The sequence below is a fragment of the Chenopodium quinoa genome, unplaced genomic scaffold (genome assembly GCF_001683475.1).
Source record: "Chenopodium quinoa cultivar QQ74 unplaced genomic scaffold, ASM168347v1, whole genome shotgun sequence".
NCBI classification, from domain to species: domain Eukaryota; kingdom Viridiplantae; phylum Streptophyta; class Magnoliopsida; order Caryophyllales; family Amaranthaceae; genus Chenopodium; species Chenopodium quinoa.
This window is the reverse complement of record NW_018744895.1, coordinates 2,868,720-2,879,941: the sequence shown is the minus strand read 5'-3', so window position 1 is coordinate 2,879,941 and position 11,222 is coordinate 2,868,720. Positions and strand designations below refer to the sequence as shown.

The following is an 11,222-nucleotide window of genomic DNA, read 5'->3' as shown; positions in this document are numbered from 1 at the left end:
CTATTATTAAGACATATGATAATGAAATTTCATTATAAAGATTTAATTTTATTCAATTGGATTAATTTTAGTAATGCAACACTCTTGGTAGTGTATATATCTTTTACTATTACTCCCATCATCTTTATTTTAACCCTATAGTTTTGGGTTTACTTTATTAATTTTTTATTGTATAAAGTTAATACGGAGTAAAAGAATAATGATGATCTAAGTTATTGTTTGTGAAAGAAAAATAGTAATTCTATAACTATATATGTATAGTGGAACAACGTGTTTTCGTTATACAAACGAATCATAGGTTAAAAAAAGGGATTTGTTAAACGTCGCCCGCAAATCTCCACATAAAGCCCACAAATATTTTTACTTTGACTCTTTTGCCCTTTTTCTAATTTTTACCGAAACCGTAATTCACTCTCACGAAGAATGTGGAGCTGGAGTGGATCGCCGAGGGACACCGAAGAGCTGTCATCGTCGCCGGAAAACGAGATAATCCGGGGGAAAAATTACGAAAAGTAGGGGTGGCGTCTGGTCAGGACGCCGCCACCATGGCTGTGGCGTCCTGGCCAGATGCCGCCACCATGGCTGTGGCGTCCTGGCCAGACGCCGCCACCATGGCTGTGGCGTCCTGGCCAGACGCCACCCCTACTTTTTGTAATTTTTTTTTTATTTTTTTTGTAATTTTATTTAAACTTTTTGTAATTTTTTTTAAATTTTATTTAAATTTTTTGTTTTTTTTAATTAAACATTAACACAAAAAATTCTGATTTTAAAAAAAATATATACATTAGAAATAAAAACATTAACACATAAAACAAAAATATTAAACATTAACAAAAGAATTCTGATTTTCCAAAAAAAAAAATATTAGACCAAAAAAAAAAAAAAAAAGTGGTAGGGCGCCTGGCCAGGACGCCCAGCCCCTGGTGGTGGCGTCTGCTCCGGCCGCCGGGACCAGGGGGCTGGCGTCTGACCTGGACGCCCAGCCACGGCGGTGGCGCCTCTGGAAAACGCCACAACCGTGGCTAGGCGTCCAGGTCAGACGCCAGTCCCCTGGTTCCGGCGGCCGGAACAGACGCCACCACCAGGGGCTGGGCGTCCTGGCCAGGCGCCCCACCTCTTCTGGTTTTTTTTAAATTTTTTTTTTAAAAAAAAAACCCTGCCACCGTGAGCCGTCCTTCCCTCCGCCGCTGTGGCCGCCAAGTCCTTGCCTTGCCGCCTCAACATTGCCGTATTTTCGGGTGATTAAAGTGTGGGTATGGGTTAGATTTTTTTATTTTAGGTTTAGGGCAATAAGGTAAATTCAATACAGATTTGTGGGCTTTATGTGGAGATTTGCGGGCGATGTTTAGCAATCCACTAAAAAAATACTTTATTCCAATATCTATCGTACTTATAATTTTCATATCAGCTCTCATTTCTCCAACTCCACTCACTTCTCCTCTTCTTCCTCCTCTCCTCTCAGTCTCACTTCTCTTTTTAGTCTCTCATTTCTCCACTTCTCCTCCTCCTCTCATCGCCATCGTCTTCTTCCTCTGACAGAGATGGACGCCGCCGCCGCAGCCCACCGACGCCACCGTCATCACAAGCCCACCGACGCTACACACCGTCAAGGTTTTTGAATTATAGATCTTGGTTTAATTTAGTTTAAAAGAGGTATTTGGTTTTTGTTAAACTAGAGTGAAAATTATTGGGTTTTTCATTGAGGTATTTCGATAGTTGTGCTAGATTGCCTAGATATACGACCTTTAAGGTCTGCTTCAATTTCAGATTTTCAAATATCTTCATTTTTCTTTTTGTTATGTTGATGTTTGATGGTGGTTGTTTTGGTTTGTTGATGTTTGATAGTGGTAGTCCATATCTGATGAGCATATGCCTTTTCTTTTAATTTTTTTTATTTTTAATTTCTTGTTGTCTTACCCAAAAAGAACCACAAAATTGTTGATACTGATAATATTTTAACGCTGAACCTCTGTGATTAACGACAGGAATTAAAATTGGGTTTGGGTTAAAATTGATTTGGGGCTGAAAATAAAAGGCAAAATCCGGTCCAACAGGTCAAATCCGGACCGGACCGGGCCGGTTTGCATTTGTAATTTGGCTGAAAATTGCCAGTGGGTTTCAGTTGTAATTAGGAATGATTGTAAATTTTTAGTTTTGCCTCAAAAAAAAAAATAAAAATAAAAGAGTTAAAATTTTAATTTTAAAAGAAATTGCAATTTTTTTTATTGCCTAAAATATGTAGTGCGCTAAACTCTACCTAGTTTATGGTAACTATGTTTAGATTAAGCATAAAGTTATGATGATTCTATCTTTCAAAAAAAAGTTATGATGATTCTACAAACATTGTTATCGAAAATACAGGATAGTATTTTGTAAAAAAGTTTTTTTTTTTTTTTTTTAAAAGCCGTACATATAACTAAATCCCAACCCTAACTTCGTGTCATATTCTGCAGTGTTTAAATAAAATAATAAAATATAAAGGTGTAGAATTATATCCATCCTAAGATTCCTAACCTAGTTAGCGTGTTAATCTCATAGGATTATAACTTTATAAATATATACTTATTAATGCTGAATTTATTCATTAGTCGACTTGTTATAATGAATACTCATAGAATGAAGGCCGTCATGTTAGCGCTGGTGTTGGCAGGGAGCGTAGCTTATTTCTGTTTTTTCATAAAATTTTCTGGTACAATTCTCCATCTTACTATTTCTTGCTTTTAATTTTTATATTCAATTATCAATTGTCTCTAAATCGACAGTGATTATGTTTTTTTAATTTGACGAATTGAAGAATATGTTTTATGATTTTGCTTTGTGACGTTATTGTTTTAACGGTTTAACCTAATTATTTTTATTTTATTGTAAATATTTAGAAACCCTCCATAATCTTGTCGTTCAATTCTTCTTTACCATAAAATTAAACGAAAATTTGTTGTTTTTTTTTTTAAACAATAAACAAAATATTGTTTGGGCTTTTATTTTTGTAAATTTCTTCATAAAAGCTGTAAATAAGTATAAATCTCAAGACTTGTCGTATAGTTGTTTAATTTTCGTTTAATTGGAGTTAAATTAGAGTGAATTAGAATATATAGATTTTATTATTGTAAATTGCGATTAAGATTCAAATTTTTATAGTTGCTACAAATTTTTTGTACCTATTATTGTTAAATAGTACTCGTATGAATATTTTGTAAGAGTAATTTAATTTAAGAATTTTGTTACTTTGACGTTGCAGACACAATGGAACCATTAATTTTATTGAAGATCGACTATCCAATCACCTCGGATTCTGACAGTCAAATCGCGTCGAATTCAACAATCGAAACCCATTTTCTCCAACCTTATTTTATGTACCGTCATTACAAGCATACAATGGCCAATATCACTGACCATGAGAAGTGGGAGATTGATATAAACAGGAGCCTGTTATACGGTTTAATGACATTAATGATTTTGCACATTTTTGTAGTAGAATTTGCTATTCCGTACTACCGTAGAAAATATTATACGAGTAATTGAATGATTACTGCCTAGGTAGGAAAAGCTTTGAAATATTTGTATTAGAACAAGAAAAATTTTACTTTATGAAGTGTTTAATTTTTTTAGTTTAAATTTTATGTCAGTTTAAAAATTCGGGTTTGGGTTTCTTTCACTCTCCTTGATTTTTATGAATGAGTTGTATTAATACATTAAATAGTGCGTTATAGATTTTATGGTGAAAGTTATGTTATTTATTTATTTTTTTTTCAACGGGTACAAACAAATTTAGTTGTGGCCTTGTGGGTACTTGGTGGGTAGAAAGTACGGAGTATGAAGTAAAGTATTTTCCTCCTATTTGAAAAAAAACCAGCTTAAAAATTAGTGGCAGAGAAACAAATTGAAAAGCAGAAGTCAGAGTTTGTGACAAAGCACGAACGAAAGGTAAAAAAGAACGTCCGTCCTCAGGGATAAAAACAAATTTGGTAGGCCTAATAGAAGAATATTGGATATACAGATATAACTCATATAAAACATAAAATATCTCAAACAAGCCTAAAACAATCTTTTAGGTATGACTGTATGATTACATTTACTCATGTCATAGAATATAAAGAGGGGTCTAACATACTCTCAGCTAAGGGTGGTGGTTTCTGGAACTTGGTGGATTAATTACTATCAAGAATGTGAATCCTTAGTTTGTGTATTACTTTGTAAGGGTATATATACAACCTATGTTAGGGCCTAAACATTAGCCCAATAGTTAAACTAAATACAATAAATATTGGCTTAACACTCCCCCTTTAAGTTGGAGTATGCAAATCACAAATGCCCAACTTGTCCAATAAATACAAAAATTGTCGCTTGTCCAAAGCTTTTGTAAAAATATCAGCAAATTGTTCATTAGTCTTAACATGCGCTGGACTAATAATACCTTCTTGTATGGCATCATGAACGTAGTGGCAATCAACCTCAATATGCTTTTGGGATTAGGTGGATATCTAAGTTGGGGGGCGGGGTGGGGCGGGGATGGTTTAGGGATTGTACCTGCCGGGGTGGGGATGGGAATGAATTTTGGACCCGTCGCAGGGATGGGGGTGGAGATGGGTTAAGAATGTTAGGCGGGGATGGGAATGGGAAAATCAACATCCGCCCGCCCTGCCCCATTGACATCCCTATTGCATAATAGTATCTAAAATTTTATTGCTATAATACTTCAACCTACTAATTGTACGTACGGAGTATATCAAAATATACCCTTATCACTAAACTTATGGCCTAATTCCACCATTTTTTTTATTATTATTTTTCATTTTAGTTTGAAGAATTTTTTTCATTTATTCAAAATGTCATAATTTAGGAAACTTATGGGCTAAAAATAGATTAATTGAAATTTATAAAATATAAGTAATTTATTGAAAAAAAAACTCTAAACTAACACTTTTATCTTAAAAATCTATCCAATTTTTATTGAAAATAAAACTCTAGTCTAACTTTTTTAATCTTATAAATCTATCTAAATCTATCCAATATATTTATCCTATTTATCATACTGGTACTAATTATTAATTGTCGCATACGTAGCGTGACACTTGACATAAAATTGAAATGTCAAGTTTCGATATCTCGTGACCTGGCTAAAAGTGTAGCTTTATATATTAGTTACTAGTTTTATGCCCGGGCGATGCCCAGATTGTCCTAAACTCTCTAGCTTGAATGTTAAATACAATCATATAACCCCTTTTGATAATGTAAAATATTTAGACATATGATATCATATTGGTTATTTATATAATATTGTACTTTTTGTAATTTATTTGTAAATAGAATATCTATGTTATTATTAACTTGATTTTTTTTTATTGCACTTAAATTTTTTTTTTTTTTTTGAATCATGCACTTAAATTTTTTTAATGAATTGAAAGTATTTTTATCAAACTAAAATTATTATTTTTGATTAAAACTTGTATCTACTGATATTCTATTTTTTATTAAAATTTATTATAAATGGATCTCATTTTAAAGAACTTTTTACAACGAATTTTATGATGAAAATAGTAATGAGTTGTTAGATATTTATTAAAATTTATAATTAATTTTGTATATATGAAATATTAGAAATATATCTATAATAAAACACTATACAACATTTTTATCCTAAATAAATTTATCCAAAATTCGCTTACCTAGCATCCTATGTGTCACAATAATACCTATTTGTCGCCTATGTGGCTCGACACTTGGCATATGTGGCTTGGCTGCGAGACCGGCTTTATATATTAGTAACTAGTTTTGTGCTCGGGAGATGCCCGGGTTGTCCTAAACTTTTACCTTAAATACGATAATATAACCCTTTTTGATAATGTAAAATATTTAGACATACAATATCATATCACTTATTTATATAATAGTGTACTTTTTGTAGTTTTATTTGTAAATAGATATCTATGTAATTATTAATTTGATACTTTTATTTCACTTAAATTATTTTTAATTTACTGAAAGTATTTTTTCTAATTAAAACTTATTTTTACTGAATTTCTATTTTTTACTAATATATTATAAATGGATCTCATTTTAAGGAATTATTTAAAACAAATTTTATGATGGAAATAGTACTGAGTTATAAGATATTTATTAAAAGTTATAGTTAATTTTGTATATATGAAATATTAGAAGTATATCGATAATAAAACATTATACAACATTTTTATCTTAAAAAAATCTATCCAAAATTCGCTTACTTAACATCATATGTGCACAATAATACCTACTTGTCGCCTACGTGGCTCAACAATTGGCGAAAAAATAGAATGCCAAGTGTCGTCTCGTGGCCTAGCTCCGAGACCAGCTTTATTTATTAGTGATATGATATGATATTAAATTGTGCATGCATGTACTTGTTAATCACAACCTTTATAATTAGAAAAAAATAATATTAATAGACAAGTTATGCATGTTGGATTTAAGTTGATGGGCTAACATTAAACCCATTAATATAATTGGGTTAGGCGTACCGGATTCGTGTCGACCCAATTAATTAAATGAGTCGAGAATTCTTGACCCAAACCTGCTTATTTCGAGTCAGGTTCATGCTTGGTTATCGTGTTGTGTCAGCTTTTGTCAGCCCTAAGACGATGGGAGTATAATATATATTTTCAAAAAGTCTAATTTAAAAAAACCTAACTAAACATATATAACACTAACTTCTAATTTATTTACTACCTAGTAATACTTATTTTTCCACTTCCTTTTACTTACAACACTAAGATTTTGACATTATTGCACATGCTCTCTCTTATTATGTCATATTGTGCTATATACGAAAGGAAAAAAAAAAAGGTTATGTGAAATGTTAGATTCGTCTAAATTTTACTTTATTATAATTTATTTTTTTTTAATTTCGTGAGTGGTTGAGATATGCGTAATGCAAATCAACTTAATTTATGTAACAAAGATTCAAAGGGATTAAAAACAAAAAGGAAGGATGCAGAAGTAATTATACTATTTAATTTCAAACCATTTATTCTCATTTGTACTTTAATATAGAAATTCAGATGAATCTAACAACGCCACAAAGAGTATATTTTTCGTAACGTATAAAATGCATAAGACAATTAAAAAAGTGTGTATAAATAGTATAAAATCTCAAAAGTTTTTCAAATATTGTAATTAAAAAAGAACGAGGATATAGTGTGTATATCAACGAAACCGGCACAACACGAACACGAAGTTACTAAGAGAAAACACGAAGTCAACATGACATACACAAAATCAACCCAAGCATTATTCATTTAGATAGATAAAGTGGTCAAATTATGAAATTATCTTACATTTTACATATTTTTCATAAATTTGGTGAACAACACAAAATAGACACGAGACCAAACACGAACACAACACGAATTTTTGCTAGCTTCACTCAAAAGCGAAAGGTTGATTTTTAAATTACATAATTTTTATTTTTAAATTACGCACGCATCAACCCAACTAGTTTATTGAAATCAGTTATATATAATTCAATGCGCTCGTACATATTAAATTATTAAGACATCCAGTAGCTTAGTGTTAGAAACATTTTTCTTTAATAATTATCAAAGGTTGCGGGTTCAATACTCCTAGCAGCCATTTTTATTTGGGTTTTGGGCTTTTCGAAGATTCCCTGATAGAGTGACGAGGAGATACCCACCAAGACTTATCCAACAAGTCAACAACCCATTTATTGCACTTTTATTTTCCTCGTTAAAAGAGTACTCCGTAACTATTTAGGTACTCCATAGTAAACTAGTAATAGATTAATTTGTCTTAGAAAAAAATTAATTTTTAAAAAAAACTAATAGATTTCTTTCCCAAAAAAAAAAGAAAAGAAAAAATACCTAAGGGTTCGTTTGGAATCGTTTTCAGTTTTTCGTTTTTTTTAAACTGAAAACCGATTTTAGTTTTTGATTCTTTATTTTTGAAAACTGTTTCCATTTCTCAGGTTTGAGTTTACAATCAACTCTCATATTACCAAATCATGTATAGATTCTAGATTTAATCAACTCTTATACTGCTTATAATTAGTTTTTTTATTATTATTATTATTATTATTATTATTATTATTATTATTTATTTATTTATTTTTAATTTTTTTAATAGCTGCTTATTTATTTTTACAAAAAGAAAATTATACATATTTCAATAATAAATTTATTGATTGAATAAAGTTATAACAAAATTTAAAGGAACAAGTAGAAAAAAAAGGTAACAATGAAATACTCGTAGTAAAATGCAATGTAATATTTATTTCTCGTTGATAACTTTTATTGTGAAATTTGTCTTTCCAACAATCGTTTAGCCAAACAATCTCAAAACCGAGCCATTCTTTGAAGTTCTTGTTGACTTGCAGAATGAGTCACTAGGTCCTCGGATCCATTGTTATTGATTGCATATACTACCTAAGGGGAAAATGAACGATCGATCACAAATAAAACTCCTACTTGATCCAAACTGTATAATCTCTTCGTACCTTTATGCAAATAAAAATAATCTAAGCTCCTTATCATATCTAGAATGTCCATGACCACACTTGCTCCACCGATGACGTTTTCGGTGAGTTTAGCGCTTTCACTACATTTTCACAGTCTGATCTGATTATGATATTCTTATATTGGCTGATGTTCTCTTTAATTGCCCACCAGACTGTATACCCTTCTGCTTGCTCCGCACTTGTAGCAAATATTTTCCTTGCTCACCCTTGGCTTGTAGCATTTTTGTCATCTAGAGTCCATGCCACCGCTGCTTCCGATCCCATCCCGACTTATCTTACAATTTTCAAAATGAGTTGACATGACATGAAAAACAGTGAATAATCAAAATTCCATTATTGCTGATGACCCGAATTGAATGTATGAAAGTGAATAAGGGATAAATGATTATTACGAGTTACCTAATTCCATTGTTATAATTGTAGGTCCTTAGAAAGCAAAACCATTTGTCTCCCATTACAATCTCTTAAGCTTCAATTAAAAGAACTAATTCTTATGTAGAAAAGCAAGACACAACATTAATGTAACAATTCCAGCTACATACAGCTAGCACACATAGATAGCAATAATATAACCTCTTAGCAACCACAAGCCATCACTACTCCAAAGTCAAGGCATAAAGCTTCAATTCACCCCAAATTTTCAAAATTGATTACGTTACAAGCATAAAATTCATACTTCCTACTTCCTGAACAACAAATTCCCAAAATATTAAACATAATGCACACAAATTATCAAATAATTAGCTAAAACTTCCTTCTTTGAATTAACTAAAACATAATAACATCATAGTAGGGGCAATTAAGAATTAGAATCATAGAAAATTCAATCAATACGAGTGTTGATTGTAACAATTAACAACACTCGTGTTATTTCAGAAAAAAAATCCTCAAATATAAAATAATCCCAAAATAAATTATATACAAATTAGACAAATAACGATTAAAATTCAGATAAATAATGAACAAATTAATCAAAGAAATTGAATACAACGAACAAAATTTAACAACAAAAGCATCAATAAATTGACAGAACAATGGGGAGAAACGTGGTGAATGTGATTACAAATGAAATTAAAAGAAAAGAGAGAGGAGAACGCTCCATACCTGCAATTGCTTGCTCCTTGGATCTTGAGAATGATTAGAGGAAGAAAGATGAGATATTGAATTTGAAGGAGAACAATCGATGATACGCTTTGATAGGTTTATTATTTTTTTTTTTAAAAAATCAATACCTCAAAAACTGCTTTGAGGTGTTTTAGGTTTACCGTTTTATTTTTTACAAAATAGCTGTAAAGTTTTTTTTAAAGCTATTTTACTAAACACTGTTTTATTTTATTTTGGGGGTAAAAAACAAAAAAAAAACCAAAAACAACAATGATGCCAAACACACCCTAATAGATTAATTTCAAAACTTAAAATATTAGGGAGTTATTTTAAATATTTGCATAGTCAAATTATTAGTTGTAATTATGCCATTTAATTTCATTCTATATTCTTAGATCCTGTTCTTTTGAGCTGTTTTGCTATGCTCTGCTATGCTTTACTTAAAAATAATCATTAATAATAATAATAACAATAATTAATATTTAATAATAATAATAATTAATATTTTATAATAATAATAATAATAATAATAATAAAATAATGCGATAATAATAATAATAAAAAAAATTTGTATAAAAAAAAACCTTTTAAATGCCTCATTTTGCAAGAAAAAACCTTTTAAACGATTCCTTGTTTAAAAAAACCACCACGATCACTTTTTTTGTTCAATGAAACCTGGGTTCTCTTTTCAGGCATTGACTCCCAATTTCAGGCGTTGACCCATGAGTTTTCCTACTTGCAGCCTACAGTTGGATAATTGCACTCCCCCTTTTATATTTCCCTCTTATTTTCCCTCTCCTCCCTCCCAGCCACCCCCATTATTATTATTATTATTATGAAATTTTCTCTGCTCTGCCCAAAAGCTCAAAAGAACAGGGCCTTAGTGTCTTTGAAGCGTCCAAACCCATAAGATATTTTTTTGGAACAACCATTGGAAAAGAGTCCATACAAATGCGTTCATTACAATTTGGGGTCGGTTACAATAACAACAAGCCTTAGTCTCAAAATGATTTGGGGTCGTCATAAGTAACTGTACAACATAAAAAAGTGGCATAACAAGATAATCAGTTGTAAGGTTTTGAAAATAGGTGTGTAAAGTGAGAAAAAAGAAGAGCATGTAAGTAAAAATTAAGTGAGTTTTAAATGTAAATCAATAATGAAATTCAAAAAAGTTTTAAGAAAGTGATAAAACCTGTGCGTTAAATTTAAGGTTTGAGAAAACTTTAGCAATGGAAATCAATGCAGTTCATAAACCACGAATTGGGTAAATTAATATTCATTACAAGGTTAAAGTGAAAAATGAAGGACTAAGACTTGTTCTATTCAACTTATTTTATATTTTTGTTCAGATCAAGTCAAGTCATATTAGATCAGAATTAACCAAACCAGATTAGAAAAATTTAGATAAAATCAGTTAAAACCAAACCTAAGCATATACTATATCATTATTACGAATTATTATTATTATTATTATTATTGTTATTGTCGCAATTTTTGTTTAATGTATCCGTACGTTTATTCCTTGGTACAAGAAAAGGTACACAAAATCCGGTAGTTTCTGATAAAAATCGTTTGCATCCAAAATCTAAGAAATGCGTTCTTTCCCCCT

General features: G+C 30.8%; 2 long non-coding RNA genes across 3 annotated transcripts; one reads left to right on the top strand and one right to left on the bottom strand.

Moving 5' to 3' along the window:
* Positions 1 to 1,180: 1,180 nt before the first annotated feature.
* On the top strand, positions 1,181 to 3,649 carry LOC110706054. Of its 2 annotated transcripts, none has more exons than XR_002508216.1 (3): positions 1,181 to 1,653; positions 2,616 to 2,689; positions 3,239 to 3,649. It is a non-coding gene; the product is annotated as an uncharacterized LOC110706054 (long non-coding RNA). The 2 variants fall into 2 exon arrangements; XR_002508215.1 differs by having other exon boundaries at positions 1,189 to 1,611.
* Positions 3,650 to 8,600: 4,951 nt separating this feature from the next.
* Positions 8,601 to 9,921, bottom strand: LOC110705992. The gene is made up of 2 exons (XR_002508169.1): positions 9,614 to 9,921; positions 8,601 to 8,783 (listed from the first exon to the last, which is right to left on the bottom strand). It is a non-coding gene; the product is annotated as an uncharacterized LOC110705992 (long non-coding RNA).
* Positions 9,922 to 11,222: the final 1,301 nt, after the last annotated feature.